This window comes from Natrix helvetica (assembly GCF_964273705.1).
Source record: "Natrix helvetica genome assembly, chromosome: 3".
Lineage (NCBI taxonomy): Eukaryota > Metazoa > Chordata > Lepidosauria > Squamata > Natricidae > Natrix > Natrix helvetica.
The window spans coordinates 163,198,448-163,215,104 of NC_138549.1; the positions used below are offsets into that span (position 1 = coordinate 163,198,448).

The following is a 16,657-nucleotide window of genomic DNA, read 5'->3' on the forward strand; positions in this document are numbered from 1 at the left end:
GGATTTTACTTTGAGTAAAACAAAAATATCTGAATATGCTCATAGTAGTTTAACTGACATGAATAGCCCATTGGCAGGTGAATCATAAGTTCTTTGAAGTAGCTGCATTGAAAGAGTTCTGCTCTCAGAAGCTTATATCCTTATTGCTCTTTAAGTATATTTAGCATGTAAAGTGTAGAACAACTTTGTTGTACTTTAACAAAATGCAGCTGGCTGACATGGAGAGCTACTAAAAAAGCATCGTTATACAGCTGAGTGCTCAAGGAAACACAACACTTTATGCTGTGCAAGAAAGTGCATTCAGTCATAGTTCCTCAGTTTTGCAGTAAATAATAGAATAACTGAGTTGGAAATGACCTTGGAGGTCTTCTAGCCCAACCTGCTCAAGCAGGGGACCCTATACCAGGGCTGTCAAACTCGCAGCCTGGATGTGTCGTGCTGGCCACGCCCACCCTGATTTAGCAAAGGGGGGAAAAAGTCACAATAAATCGTGTTACAGCACAAGTTTGACACCCCTGCCCTATACTGTTTCAGACAAGTGGTTGTCCCATCTCTCCTTAAAAACCTGTTGAAGCACCCCCAACTTCTGGAGACAAGTCATTCTCCTGATACAATTAATGTAATCTTAACTGTCAGGAAATTTCTCTTTAGTTCTAGATTAGTTCTCAAGACATTTGTTAAAAGTTCAGACTGCTATATCTTCAATATCTTCTGCATCTTATAAACAGCACAGTTGGCTAAAATGACTGCCAAAGCTATTGATTCTACTACCTCAATATATTACTTATAAAAGTAATATGCAGCATAAAAAATACATAGTCTCCAAATTTAGGTAGAGTATACTTTGGGTACTTAATGAGATTTTCTTGTCCTATTTCTGGACTAGAGATTTTAGAAATAGAATCAGGAATTATATATTTTGTTTGCTTAATCTGTGACGTAACAAAATAACAAGGTAGCTTCCTTCCAGTGTTCTTCCTACAGTTAGCTTTTAAAAAGCTTATTGCTTGTCTATATTTTTTACAATAGAAGGCTCGGCACAATGGCCATTGTTTACTCATGGTTATTTGCTCAGTTTAAGGCTCATTTATTTTTTTTATCCATAATTTTTGCAATAATGCTACAGTTAGGGGGTTATCCTCCCCCCCGCCCTCCTGTTTCTCTTTGGTTAGCATGTGAGCAGATGTTGACTGGTAAATGACGCATCTTTAAAAAGTAAATGCTGTTGGATGGTAGTGGTGGGTAGGATTGGACAGCTTGGTTTTTCAAGTGAAGCCCAAACTTAGAAGTCTTTTGGGGCTGGTAAAAATATGTGAAATAATGACAAAACATCCGGTAATTTTCACAAAATGGCTGCCATGGAGAATATGAGCAGTTACAAGTTATCCATTTCTTGGGAGTAATAACACTTATGTTGAAATACAATATACAGGTTAAAGCTACCTTTTCTCTAAATTTAGATGTCTAATAACAAAATTATTTTTTGAAAAAAAGGTGGATGTGGCAAAAAAATATGATCTCAAGACTATTAGGCAAATTAGATGAGTTACCTCTACATTTCAAGATGATATTGTCTTTACCATAACTGATCTAAACACAGAGCTGCAGTAGTAGAAATCTGGTGTTTCCTTGACAACTGATAAAAACACAAGTGCATAAAAACCAAGATAGAAGGATGCGGCACTCATAAATAGCGTGGGTTGGGACAGCAGTAGCTTAATCTGCTGAGGTTACATGTAAAGTAAGGAGAGAAAAGAGTTCTGAGAAGTACAGTTATAAACTTCGTAGCATTTGGATTGGATCAACAGAAAAATCATGGAGGCAAAAGAGTCTGACCAAATCCGAGTATGATTTGGTGTCCTTAAGGTATGCTTGATTTTTTTTTCATGTTAATATGTAGAAAGATTCATGAGCCAGTGTACCTTAAGGTAGTCATGTTCCTTGTTTATGCTTTTTTCATTTTGGTGTCCATATGGAAGCATGCAGTAGTTCATGTTAAATCACTTTTCTGCATTTATAAATCTATTTTGTATTGACTATTCTTACATCCTTACTGTGTTTTGAGATTTCAACCTTTCTTAAACTTTGTCTTTACAAGGATGCAGATTTTCTACTAAGAGTTTATGTTCAAGAGGCATTAATAAAATGAAGGCATGCATGAGTCCAAAACTGCATTCTTTGAAATCTAAATTCCTTGAACATAAAAGGAATTTGGTATTTTCTTCAGTATTCTGCAAACAATTGTCACTCAATTTGCATTTATAAAGTTTGTCCCATTTTTATTTTTTAAAATAATAACAAGGAATGTTGCCATTTAGAATCTAATATAAATGTTTTCAGGTTTAAAAATCTAAACTTCTGTAACCAAATACTCCACTTGAGCATAATGAATTACATAAAGTTGGAAAACAATACTTGTTTCTGTTAAATTGTAATGCTCTGCAGCAGTTTTGATATTTTGTGAAAAACCTATGCTATAAATGGTAACTGATGGAAGAAATTTCCCCAGGTAAACTTTGAAATGTGCAAATTGCAACTACAAAAAACTGAAATGAGTTCATCCAAAAGGAATTAATAACTGAAGCAGGTATATCCATAGCAAGAAGGTGATGATTTTATACCTCTACAACTGCATTTCATTCAATTATCTGTTAATCTTCACCATAACACGATCACTGACAGAAGGATACACACCTATGCACACCTGTTGTACTAATGACTAAGTACAGTTTCCAATGTGAAGTGAAATGTAACTATAACTGATAGCTTAAAAGTTCTGTCTTTAGTAGCAGTGGAGCTGTTTGAGAGCTTAGTTTCTCAGTTTTTCTAATATTAAGCAGGGACTCTTGGAAAGTGAAAATTCTATTTTTAATGAAAAGTCATATTTGATTTTATACAATGTATTCACTGTTTGAAAATTCCTAGATAGAAATAAGATGAATAGATAAGAAAATTAGACAAATATTATAAAATCTGCAGTTCATGAATCAGGAGTATTTTTCAGTTTTCCAATGTAAAGGAAGAGAAATTCTGTATTGATGTAGGATTTCCTTTAAATTGTAGATGTGGTCCATGAAGATAACAATTTAAAAAACAATTGACTTATCTTGAAATTTGGAAGCTTTTACAAGTATGTTTGCACAACTATATGCATTCATGCATTCACTTTAAAAAATATATTAACAAGATTGTGTGTATACTTATATATGCACACACACACATATACTCACACACTTCTAAGCATGAATATGTTGTATCAAAAATGTTTATCAGGTACAGTAGAAGACGTGGCTATGATTCTGTACGGATTGTATATGCTATGGTTAAAAACCTTCAGTTATTACACAATAATCTTGTTAAAAAAGCAGAAGAAAAGGAAGAGCTACTCCAGCTTCTCAGGAATCAAAGGTTTTCAAGGTACAAATTAAAATGAATAAACTCAAGTTTTGACCATTATGTAAATAATACAACAACCTTAAATTAAACTGGTTGCCTAGAAGATTTATCCTTTTAAAAAAAAATAACATCTAGGAGGTTTATCTAGAAGGTTTAACCTGCAATGTACGGAAATTAACCTCATGCCACTATAGTTAAACTGGAATTGAACATGCCAGATCATAAAACTATAGCCAAAATGGACCAGTATAGTATTTTATATTGTAGCTGACCATTTCAACTCTGTTAGGTATGTACACATACATACATACATACATACATACATACATACATACATACATACATACACATACATATGAAATCATCTATAAAGGGTGCTCCTAGATTCCTTTAAAAAATGATGTAAACCACATTTCACTAATTTTAAATAAAGGCCTGTTAATCCTTTGAATTTTTTCTGAGATATTTAAAAATGGGTCAGCTGCTTTGATGCTGTTTTCCAGGTTTCCATGGTGCTTTATTTTTCAACAAAAATTCTGCATAGTTTTCAAAAGTCCAGTTACCATCAGTTATTACTATAACACTATACAATGATGTCAATTTTATCTTTTGTTTAACGTGATTTAATTTTTAAAAACCATTTTAGAGCTCTTAAATTTGAAAGTAATTATTTTCATTCTCTAGTTCTAGTTTCAGTTTTAAGATTTATTTACTAAATTTTCCTTTTGCTTCAGGCAGAACTCAAATAAAAAACATACAGGTAGTGCTGGAATTATGACCACGATTGAGCCCAGTATTTCTGTTGCTAAGCAAGACAGTTGTTAAGTGAATTTTGCCTCACTTTATGACACTTCTTGCCACAGTTAAGTGAATTGCTGCAGTTATTAAGATAGTAACAGTTGTTAAGCGAATCTAGCTTCCTCACTTATTTTACCTATCAGGGGTCATGACCCTGGGACAATGCAACCATATATATTAACCACTTGCCGCGCATCTGAATTTTGATCATGGGGATGCTGGAACAGTCGTAAGTGTGAAAAATGGTTATAAGTCACTTTTCAGTGCTGTTGTAACTGGTCACTAAATGAACTGTTGTAAGTCATACTACCTGTATATCCATAAAGAAACATTGCAGTCAGTGAGACCATACTAAAATAGCATAACAGCAATTGTTAACAGTATTGAATTTTATGTTTCAGTTCTGTGATTAGCTACACTTCACTATCCCTGATCAATATTTAAATGATGTGCATGTGTATATGTATCTGTTGACTCTTGCTTTACTTTATGAAATTATAAGGAAATTTCTGAAAGAAACATAAAAGCAAAAATATTTCTTATCCAAAGCCTTTTATCTTTTGTATTACAAAGCAACTTCAATAAAATAAGCATGTCTCATATCTTCTTGCCACTGTTTGCACCATGATGGAATTTTCTGCACAAAAATGGGCATTCCAAAATACCGCAGAACAAGAACAGATGGGCCTTTTTTCTAGTATTAAATATTAAAAGGACCCCCGTGAAATAGGGAGGCTTACTTTAATATACTCCCTGTTGAATTCAGTTTTAAGATTTGGTAGCCTGTTCTGTTCCAAGCCTCTAATATATACTGACACAGAGTTGGCTGTCTGCCATAACTAAGGAGGGAGATAAGCAACCCCTTGGCTAGGAGCCCAGAAAATTATCTCTATGAATACAAGGCTTGAACTCACGAAATTCTCCCAATCTTTCTCTACGCCTGGATTAGTAAACTTGTTTCCTGCAAAATTGCCCTCCCATCGCCCCACCTATAAGCTCTCTGGGAGGCGCCAATCAGTACCCACCTGTTCCTATTTCCTTCTGTGAGCCTTTTTCCAAAGCTGCTCCCTCAGCCCTACGCATACGTAGGTCAGGGACAGCCTCCCTCTGTTCTTCCTCACTGCTCCCTGACTCATGCCATCTGGTGGCCAACAGGCCTTTCTAGTTCCTGCTCTGACTCCGAACACCCCCCAGAGTCTTCCTCAGCCTCCAGGGCAGTCCCATAGTGTTCATCACTGTCAGATTCCACCAACAGCTCAGCTGGCTGCTGTTGGGCCACAACATAGCCTAATTCCATTTTTTTCCATGCGATAAGCCTGCCTACTCAGAATCTTTGTGAGAACGTTGGTTTCTTGGTTATGAGTTGCTGTAAGTGGCTTGCTCCACATTTGAAATACATGTAGGGTAAACACAGTTACTCATATTCATTCCTCCCCCTCCTCTTACTCTTCCTCCCCCCTCCCTCTTCTCTCACATAACACTAGAAAGTAATTTGCCCACCTAGTCAAGACCTCATGCGGGTTTCCCCCAAAATAAGATGGTCTTATTTTCTTTTAACCCCTGAAATAAGCACTTTGCCTTATTTTTGGGGAGATCTTATTATTTTTGAGGTGCAGGAGGCAGAGAGTGTGGTCACCTCATGGCAGCTGCTGTGTTGCAATATTTTGGGGGGAGGGCTTATTTTAACGCATCAAAAGCCCATTGGGCTTATTATCCGGGGAGGTCTTATTTTCAGGGAAACGGTATATAAATCGAGCCATAACCACTCATTGAGAAACAATAAAATTTAACTGTTTAATGGAAAACCAAACCCAAGGATGCCAGAGCTATCTCTGGAGGCAAACTGTTGTATGGTACAGAGAAGGGTTGCCTCTAGGCCCATGATGGTGAACCTATGGCACGCATGCCACAGGTGGCACGCGGAATCATTTGTTAGGGCACGTGAGGCGTTGCCCTGTCAGCTCCAGTGCACATTTTCAGCCGTTTTTGCCCCCCTGGAGGCTTCCCTGAAGTTTCTGGAGGGCGAAAAACAACCCAACGCGCAAACCGGAAGTTCAGGAATGGACTTCCAGGTTGCCTGTAGGGCTGTTTTTCGCACTCCGGATGCTTCAGGGAAGCTGCCTGAAGCCTCCAGAGGGCCTCGGAGGGGGGGGAGGCCGTTTTCACCCTCCCCAGTCTCCTAGAAAGCCTCTGGAACCTGGGAAGGCAAAAAACAGGTCCATCGTGCGCCAAAAGTGGGAGGGTGGAGGTCAAGTGTGCATAGACCCCCATGTGCTGCTCCCGCTTTTGGCACGTGATGGCAAAAAGGTTAGCTATCACTGCTCTAGGCCCTTGTCCTTTTATTAGTACAGCTGTGTTCTATAGAGTTTACATTTGCTTTTGGAGGATATTATAGAATTCATTGTCTACTTTTATGTGACATATACTGAGAACGAATAAAACAATGAATCCATGCTAAATTAATCCATTGCTAATTAATTCATTAAGTAATGAATCCATTAGTATGTAGACTTTTAACATTAATACAGGCATCTTAATTATCTTCAGATGAATATGCAGAATAGTAGAACCTTGTCTTCATCTGTAGTTTTACTTTGATACAAGTTCCATCTGTACATAAAGAGAAATTGCTTCCTTGTACTGTAAAGTTGATGAATTAAATATGTTTGCCTAATTGATGCCAAGGATATGTCTTGTTCCTTGATATATCTATTTGCCTATAACCATTGGCTTGTTTTAAATAAGCTACTCTCAATTTTTCACCTGCAGCATAGTGGAATAAATCCTTTCAGAATATTTGAGCATTGTAAAAATTCTGACTAGTTATACTACAGGTAGTTATAGTAGAGGTAGTCCTTGCTTAATGACTAGTCTCTTAATGACCATTCAAACTCATGAATCCCTTTCGGGAGAGGGGGCGGTCTATAAGCGCTTAGTAAATAATAAATAAATGATGGACTCAAGAAAAGTTACAACCCATCCTCAAAGTTACAACTTCTGCCCATCGACACCTTCCCCCTTCATACTTGCATTTTGGGCACTTGGCAACTGGCTTGCATTTGACTGATTCCTGTGTCCCACCGCCACTTGAATACAATTTGCAACATTTTTTTTCCATTTTCCAGTAGAAAATGGTAAAAACCCACCAATTGGATATGCTGGATTCACTAAATGATTACACGATTCACTTAATAGCAATGATTTTTTTAACAACTTGTAAAAGTGGATATGCAATGACTTGCAACCAAAATTTGAGGCTCCATTGTGGGCATAAATTGAGGACTATCTTTAAAGTAAATTTGAATGCTTTCAAAAAGAGCGCTCTTAGCATTCCTAATCAAGATAAGCAAGACGGCAGTAGAAAAACACAGGAGCTCACAAATGAAAGTCTGTCCTGTGGATCCTTACTAACATTTTTTATTTGTGATGCATTCTGACAATCACAGTTGGAAGTCTTCTGCACCTCCAACCCTGTACAGTAAGTAAATTGGGACAAGATGACAGACCCTGTTTGCCTCATATGCAGTAGATAAATATGCAGCACTACTGATTTATAAGAATCATGAAACTCTAGCCTAAGCAGACAGACATCCGCATGTAATGTTTTCATCTTTGGAAAAGAACTCTGCTCATTTCCACATCTTTTTTTTCTGTTTAAGAAAAAGGTAAGCCTGTTTGAATCCAGCAGTTTAGCACACCAATAAGACCACTCTGCACGATGGACATATTGATGGGCTCCTTTTAAGAATCAGAATTGGAAATCTTTATTTGGTCATAAATAGGAAATAAAACAAAATCAAAACTAGGATAAAGAAAAAATATTCTAAAATAACTAAGGTTTAGATGAGATATCTTGGCCTACTGCAGAGACTATAGAATGGTACTTTGCTGTGAATGAAGACAAAACAAGATGGCCAGTATACAAAACAAAGAATGGAAATAATTCCTGGCGAGTGTCAGTGTAGAGGAGAACAATACAAAATGACATGTTCCATTGTTTCAGTTATGCTTTCATGGCATGCACACAATCTATTCAAAAGGGATCTTTTGGTATCTCCCTTCAGTTACAGCTTCTGGAAAGACATTGAATAGAATCAGTGATAAGGTATTTCTAAATTGCACAATTGTTATATGGCTAAAGTATCTTGCTGGTTGGAGAAGGTGTGTAGCGTTTCTCCTGAAGGAATTCCTTGGTAGAATGGGTAGGTCTGTTTGCAGCTGTAAATCAATGGTCCATTGTTTAAGATCAGCTACTCTGTGATAACCCATGATGCGAAAGTATAGCACACACACATATTCTCCAAAGCACTTGAGGGTAGAACAAGAATCAATGGGTGAAAACTAATCAAGGAGAGAAGCAACTTAGAACTGAGGAGAAATTTCCTGGCAGTTTGAACAATTAATCAGTGGAACAACTTGCCTCCGGAGGTTGTGAATGCCCCAACACTGGAAGTTTTTAAACAAATGTTGGATAACCATTTGTCTGAAGTAATGTAGGATTTCCTGCGTAGGCAGGGTGTTGGACTAGAAGACCTCCAAGGTCCCTTTCAACTCTGTTATTCTATTCTGCTCATTCACATCCAGCAAAGTCTTTCAAGGAGGATTTACAGCAATAGATCTTACCTGGCTTAGAGAGCTGACATGCTGATATCTGCAAACCTTGGCAAGGAATCTTGGAGAGTCATGAACTAATTAAGTGAACTAATTGTCTTCTGCAAACTTCACTCCCCTTTCACTCCTCTTTTATTTCCTCTGGGAGGGGCCATTTATTGTTCACCTGTGGCCTTATTCCCAAGTCAACTCCTGTTCTTTAGCTGTTCCCTTTGTCTGGCAACTCTGCGCATGTGCACACTGGGAACAGGCTCCAGCTGTTTGTCTGCCTCACTGATGTCTGTCTCTGAAGGTAGCTGATAACTAGCATACAGCTCTGGCCCCTTCTCTGTCTCCAACACAGAGCCCGCATCAGAGCCTTCCCCAGACTCCAGGACTGGCCCCGTGTTCTTCCCCAATCTCCTCACTGTCCGAATCTGCTAGCTCCACTGGTGGACCACAGCACTTATCTAGGGCTCCCACTGCTTTCTGCTTAATGATCATCATGCAATTTAGCATTACAATAGCAACCTGCCTGGATTGCCAACATGATCGCCACTGTCCGATGAAGGGTATGGCACAAGAAGAAGAAGGGATATAAATTACCTGCTTTATGACAGTATTGGTTAGTGATGACAGTCGTGGTTCCAATTATCGTAATTTGAGGACTATCTGTATAGCTGCAAAATAACAGCACAAACAAATCTCTCACTTCTGTTAGTAAAGAATCCTGGTGATTTCATTCCATTCCTTCGGAGACAGTGGTTGAAACACCAGGGGGGCTCATACTCCAAAAGAACATCCCTCATTTCTCCAAGAAGCTGCAGATGTGATTAATCCACTTTCCGTGAGTGAGGGAGCCAAAGAGAAGTATTGGAAAGAGAACTTTGAGTTATTTAAGGTTAAGGCAAACATGCAAGTCAAGCAGACGGACCGAGTTTAGTACATATGGCTTTGTGTTTTGTGCCAGCAGCACTATGATACAACTTTGTCCACAAAATAGGACCAATTTTAGATAGGCTTAAATTAGCAACTCTAAATTTAAGTTTCATTGTGTCCCAAAGACATAAGTGACTGAAACAGAAGGTAATTAGGAGCTTTGTATGATTCTACCATTATTTGCTTTGTTTAGAGAAAAACAAGATTGCTGAAATGATATTCTTGTCATGGAAATTTCTGTTTTCAAAAGGATTTAAAATTCTACCATGTAAATTCTGTTCAGGTCAAAGAAGTACTATATTTGTGAAAAGAATGGTAGGTTTAATGTGTGATATTTTCCTATATTCATCTTAATTTAAAGAATAGTCTTGAGATAGCAGGCAACAATTTTGACAGTTGTAGTACTATTGGATTGGGCTAATTTGATGTCCTCAGAGATTATATTTTGCAGAATATCTGTATGGGGGCAATATCCTGACTCTGTAAATGGCTTAGAGGGGGCTATCAAGCAGTATATATTGCTATTATAAAACCTCTGGCCTGTTGGTTTGTAATATTCAGTTGGGTGAAATGTTGCATCATAGATCAACAGTTTTTGAACCAATATACTTCAGAGCAGCTAACTTACAGAATGTGACTAAAATCTGGGATTTATAATTATAAATTTTCCAATCCCTTTAATGCCAAGTATGGCATATTAGGAAGCTTAGGAGTAAAACAGATTCATCTGAGGCCATTAGGAAATGTAGTAATTGTGTAATACAAACTCTGATTGTTGAGCTATTCAAAGGACAGTGCTGAATGAAAGATACTTGTGTGGAATCATTAATGCTCTGCTTTCAGAGTCAAGAACCTGCTGTTAATGTTTTTTTTAAACACAAACTTTTATTGTCTTTCATTGGGAGAAACTCTTATTTATTAAATTTGCTTTATTTCTAAATTTGCTTTAGTTGTGTCCTACATATTCTAAAGCCTATATTTTTATACCAATACAGTAGTCCTTGATTTAATGACCACAATTGAGCCATAAATTTCTGTTGCTATGTGAGACAGTTGTTAAGTGAGTTTTGCTCCCTTTTACGATTTTTCTTGCCAAAGTTGATAAGTGAATTACTGCAGATGTTAAGTTAGTAACACAGTTGTTAAGTGAATCTGGCTTCCCCATTGACTTTGCTTGTCAAAAGATCGCAAAAAGTGATCGATCACAAGACCCCGGGACACTGCAACCATCATAAATATGAGTCAATTGCCAAGTGTAAGAATTTTTACCATGGGGGATGCCACAATGGTCATAAGTGTGAAAAATGGTCGTAAGTCACTATTTTCAATGCTGTAACTTTGAATAGTCACTAAATGAACTGTTGTAAGTCGAGAACTACCTGCAGTTGTGGTGGCAGGCTTAAATGTTAAACATTAAAGTGGCTTGGGCATAGGAATATCTGTCAGATTGTCCAAATGTAGACTGATTTATACCATTTACATAAAATGTTGTCTGGGTGGCAGCATAGTACTCATGGTGGCTGTTACTGACTTCTGGTTTGATGGTTGATTTCTTTCATTTCACTTGGACCTTGATGAATGTTGCACAATTAATCCCAAAACTTCCACAATTTGCATTAACAACCTTTATATTACATTATTTCAAAGACATGACGTATAAAGTCAGGAAGATGGTTACTACTCAGTCACGCTGAGCAAAGAGCTCCACTCCAAATACTGGAGAAGCAGGAAAGCTGAATGAAGTTAAGCACTATATCTCAACACTAATATACAGAAATACAGAAATATTAGCCCCAGATGTAGGGCTGTCTTGAAGAGAAGAGCAACCTTTGAATTTATGGTGAAACTTCAGTCAATGTCTAAACAGATGGACTGCAGATTTTCTAGCGTTTGGAAAGGGGCATATATGAAATATGAAGAACTTACAATCTTGAAAGTCCAAGTAATTATATCTGATAAAAGATTTGGAAGCTTTGAACATAGTTATTGCCATTTCCTACGAAACCAAAATTAAAACTAGAAAAAAAAGGAACACTTTTGTATTAACTTTGATAGATTGCAATAAGTTAGAACTGAGGAGAAATTTCCTGACAGTTAGAACAATTAATCAGTGGAACAACTTGCCTCCAGAAGTTGTGAATCCCCCAACACTGGAAGTCTTTAAGAAGATGTTGGATAGCTATTTGTCTGAAACGGTATAGGGCAGTGATGGCGAACCTATGGCACGCGTGCCACAAGTGGCACGTGGAGCCATTTGTCAGGGCACGCGAGGCGCTGCCCTGTCAGCTGGCCAGCGCGCATGCGTGCGCTGGCCAGCTGAGTTCACTTTTTTAAAAGCTATTTTTCACCCTCCCCAGGCTCCAGAGGCTTTATAGGAGCCTGGGGAGGGCAAAAAGGGCCTCCCCCGCCCCCCCCCGGAGGCTTCAGGGACTGTCCAGAGGCTTCCCTGATGCCTTCGGAACGCTTAAAACCACCCTCCGAGCAACCCGGAAGTCACTTCCGGTTTGCTCAGAGGGTGGTTGTAAGCGTTCCGAAGGCTTCAGGGAAGCCTCCGGACAGTCCCTGAAGCCTCTGGAGGGCCTCTGGGGGGGGGCGGGGGAGGCTCCTTTCGCCCTCCCCAGGCTCCTATAAAGCCTCTGGAGCCTGGGGAGGGCGAAAAAGGCATGTAAAATGGGGGGGTCACGCGTTGTGCGCGCATGCGCACTGGGGGGTCGCACGTTGCATTATGGGTGCGGCACGCCCTCACTCGACCCCCCTGCGCTCCCCCCACTTGTGGCAGGTGAGCCAAAAAAGGTTCACCATCACTGGTATAGGGTTTCCTGCCTAGGCAGGGGGTTGGACTAGAAGACCTCCAATGTCCCTTCCAACTCTACTTTTGTATTGTATTGTAAGTTGAACTATGTAAAGTTCAAAGACAACTCACCAGAGACAACTGAAAAATAATGAATCTATCTTTGGATGCAGTTCTCTTGAATACTCAAAATGGAATAGTTTTGATTCTCTAAAGGTAAAGTTCCCCTCGCACATATGTGCTAGTAGTTGTTCCAGATTCTAGGGGGCGGTGCTCATCTCCGTTTCAAAGTCGAAGAGCTTTGTCCGAAGACGTCTCTAGTCATGTGGCGGGCATGACTAAATGCTGAAGGCACATGGAACGCTGTTACCTTCCCACCAAAGGTGGTTCCTATTTTTCTACTTGCATTTTTACATGCTTTAGAACTGCTAGGTTGGCAGAAGCTGGAACAAGTAACGGGAGCTCACTCCATTACGCGGCGCTAGGTATTCGAACCTCTGAACTGCCGACCTTTCTGATTGACCAGCTCAGCATCTTAGCCACTGAGCCACCACGTCCCTTTTGATTCTATACTATTAGTATCTTGTCTTTATTGAATACTGGATTTACTGGTTCTTTTTCTTTTGAAAGTTAGAAAAAAAGCCTTCTTCTCAGCTTCCTTCAGTAACTTCAATTTATTAAAACTTTTACTTCCTTGATACTGACTATGCAGTTCTGTATTACCTGTCTGTACATCTCTTCCCATTTCTTTGTAGTTTTCATATGTTCATTAGGTTCTTTTGAGTAGCCACACTGGCTTCTTTTAATAGTTCTCATTTTTTGCAATTGTGCTTTTAATGTTTCCTTTTTCCATGAATTTTATGAACCAATTTTCTTTTTCTTTTCTTTTCTTTGACTGGCTTAAGAGGTCTCATTTAAGTACTACATATATTTTCTGCATTACACAAGTGTGTATCTTCTGCAATGCACAAGTGTTTATCTAAAATCTTTACCTTTGACTTTTTTTGCTTCCACTCCAAAAGATTCATTTTAAAGCCCTCCTAATAAGGATATGCACTGGCCAAACACATTTACACCAGTCCATACATGATACAGCCCATCGTGTCTCAGCAGTCTGTTATATAGGTTAAAAAGACTGTTGTCCCAGAACCCAAATCTCTGTTTGCAGCATCTGTGTAGCCAATTTAGTATTCTTTCCCTTTTCACTTATCTCCCATAGTTGGATGAAAATGCCCTGGGGTCTTGAGCTTTCTTCCAAGGTTATTGAATGTGATAGTCACAGCTGTTCTTTGCAGTGTCATTTGTCTCCACCTGTATCAACAGGAAGAGATAATTGTCTGTGAACTTGTTAAATCTTGAAAATTGTTTGGTCATGTCCATGAACCTGGCACACATCTCCCTTTGTGAGCTGATGAGCCTAGTCATCATCCATCTGTTTCCGTTGCTTTTAATAATGAAATACCAGTAACCAGAGCTGTTCTTGTCTGCTTGTAGCGCTGTGTTGCAGCTCTTGTCCTTAGGGGTCCATTGTTTTGTCTTCTGTACTGCAATATTTCTTTTTCTTTGCCTCAACCCTCTGAGTCTACTTCAAATCATAAGTGCATTTTCCATTTTATGCAAAAAGACTATAAGGCAGTGATGGCTAACTTTTTCCGGACCAAGTGCCCAAAGCGTGTATGCACATGCACAAATGCACCCCCCAAACCCCCAAAGTACAATGTGCGCCTCCCCACACATGCATGCATAGGCCCCACACATGCATCCCATCCCCTGCACGTGCCCTGACCCCTGCGCATGTGTGGCAGAGACCTGACAACCACCTGGCGAGTGGGAGGTGTGCACGCATGTGCGGCAGAGCTGAATTGGGGCGACGGCACGTGTGCCATAGGTTTGCCATCATGGCTCTAAGGGGTTTCCAGTCAGTCATAAATGTAGACTTTGTTTTTTCTCTAACAGAACGTCAGAGGTTAATTTAACCATCTCCACAAATTTCATCTTCACCATCCATTCCGCCACGGTAGGTAGTGCTGACTTTTTTGACTTTTGAGCATAGAATAGTCTTCCCATAGATGTCATATATAAAAGCAAAGTCCCATTACTTTTTTTTTCTTGTTGCTTTTGCATTAGTCCCCAAAGTTGTACTTTAACTTATACTTCAGCAATGAATTTTATCCGGGTTTTTTTTTTTTTTTTGGAGTGGGAGAGTCTTTGGGACCCTTAAGGATGGGAGTAGAAGTTGCTTGCTTCCAAGTCTCCTTTCCCATTGCCAGCCCTACAAGATAGCCCAGCCCAACAAACAGACACCATGTGTGCCTAAAACCTCTTTAAAATTGACTATCGTAACAGAATCTTCCAAAGTCTGGAAGTGCTTTACTTCCTCCCTCCTTTATATACATGCGAATTAGAAGGGAGTCTGAGATATTTTGGTAACCCTCCCTGCAATCTTGGCATTTCAAGCATGTTATTCATTGTCAATTTGAAATCATGCAAAGCAGTCTCAGAAATAATTAATAAACGTTGATTGCAAGAGTATTATGGAACCTGCCCTTTATATTTTAAATAGTGCTTGAGTTACACATGGCTGTAAAGGGGATTTTAGTAGATTGAAGTATCATTAATTTTACTGTGTCTTAAAAATGAGAGGTTATATATATATATACATACATACATACATACATACATACATACACAAATATATATATTTGTGTTACAACCCCTGGTATGCCTAAATATGGGAGGGAGCGCACTACTCCTTCTTTCTGTCCTTCGGCTCATTACAGAAGACCATACAGGCAGAAAACCATATTTTTATTTTTAATGTTGCCTTTTTATATTTGTGTTTCATTTGTGCTGATAAATAAATGATTGAAATAGATCTATACTAGTCTCCCTTTATTTATTTATCAGCACAAATACAACATATATATATTGGGCATACCAGGGGTTGTAACACAAATACATATATATGTGTGTGTGTGTGTGTGTGTGTTGTATTTGTGCTGATAAATAAATATCAGCACAAATACAACACAAAATATAACAAAGGCAACATTAAAAATATGGTTTTCTGCTTGGATGGTCTCCTGGAGTGAGCCGAAAGACAGACAAAGGGAAACCGTGTGTTCCCTCCCATATTTGGGCATACTAGGGGTTGTGACACAATACATACATACATACATACATACATACATACATACACACATATGTACACACACACACACATATATATATATACACACACATATATACATATATATATGTACACACACACACAAACACATTTCAAATGTTTCTCTGATGGTTGAAACCCAGTCGTTTCATTTCTTTACGCCCACACAGAGCTGCAGTAGTGAGACACTGTACAGTACTTGGAAAACCGAATTACAAGCGAGAGCCATTAAAAACTCTTCCCACGTCAAATGTGGGTAGAAACAGCCTTCTTCTTTCTTCCCTAGCCAGAGCTCACCTAATGCCTCCTAACCTTTTGTGGATTGATATTTTTACAGATTAAGAAAAGGAAAGCGGGAGAAAAAGAAGGCGATTCTGGATTACTCTTTTTTGTTGTTCATCCTGGGGTGTCTCAAAGAAACCTAGAGCTCCTCCTTGGCCTATGGACTTGGTCATTTAAAGGTTAGCAAAAGCTTCATTGATTTTAAAATTTAGAAATTTTAGTGAGAATCTGCAAGGAACAGGCTTTTTACTTCAGTAATTTCTGGCTACAATAATTGCTTGTACATAATTAAATTCCCTACAAACCTGCAAAAGGGCTCTGTCATCAGGATGTTTAGTTTCTTTGGTTCAGCCACACATATTGAAATCTAGATTAAAATACTAGATATGGTCATAGAAAAATCATGTCTGTTGATGATGAGGGTATATAAACCATGGTCAGCCTACACTTTTCTGACACAAAGCACATTAGAAACATTTCTACCAATTTTATAGCAAATCCCTTTAAAACACACTTTTTGCAGCTTGTTATGGAAAAGCAGAATAGTATCTTTCCTTTCCCACTGACAGTACTGATGCAAATTTAATTTTCTGCAAAATAATTCGTATTGTACTTCTGTTATATGAATCACCTTGGGTGAAAAATGAAAGTATATTCATATTGAAGTGATAGTGTCTTCTATTTATTACGTA

General features: G+C 38.6%; 1 protein-coding gene across 6 annotated transcripts in view; it reads left to right on the plus strand.

Moving 5' to 3' along the window:
• ZNF831 (zinc finger protein 831) overlaps positions 1-16,657 on the plus strand; it is a 73,168-nt gene that overhangs the window by 2,210 nt on the left and 54,301 nt on the right. For 2 of the 6 annotated variants that reach the window (XM_081948372.1, XM_081948370.1), the window contains exon 2: positions 16,021-16,144. The exons of 3 other annotated variants lie outside the window; for them this stretch is intronic. The gene's annotated coding sequence lies outside the window, so the exon portion shown is untranslated. Of the gene's footprint in view, positions 1-14,470; positions 14,532-16,020; positions 16,145-16,657 lie in introns of all 6 variants that reach the window. One more of the 6 variants, XM_081948371.1, reaches the window with a different exon arrangement.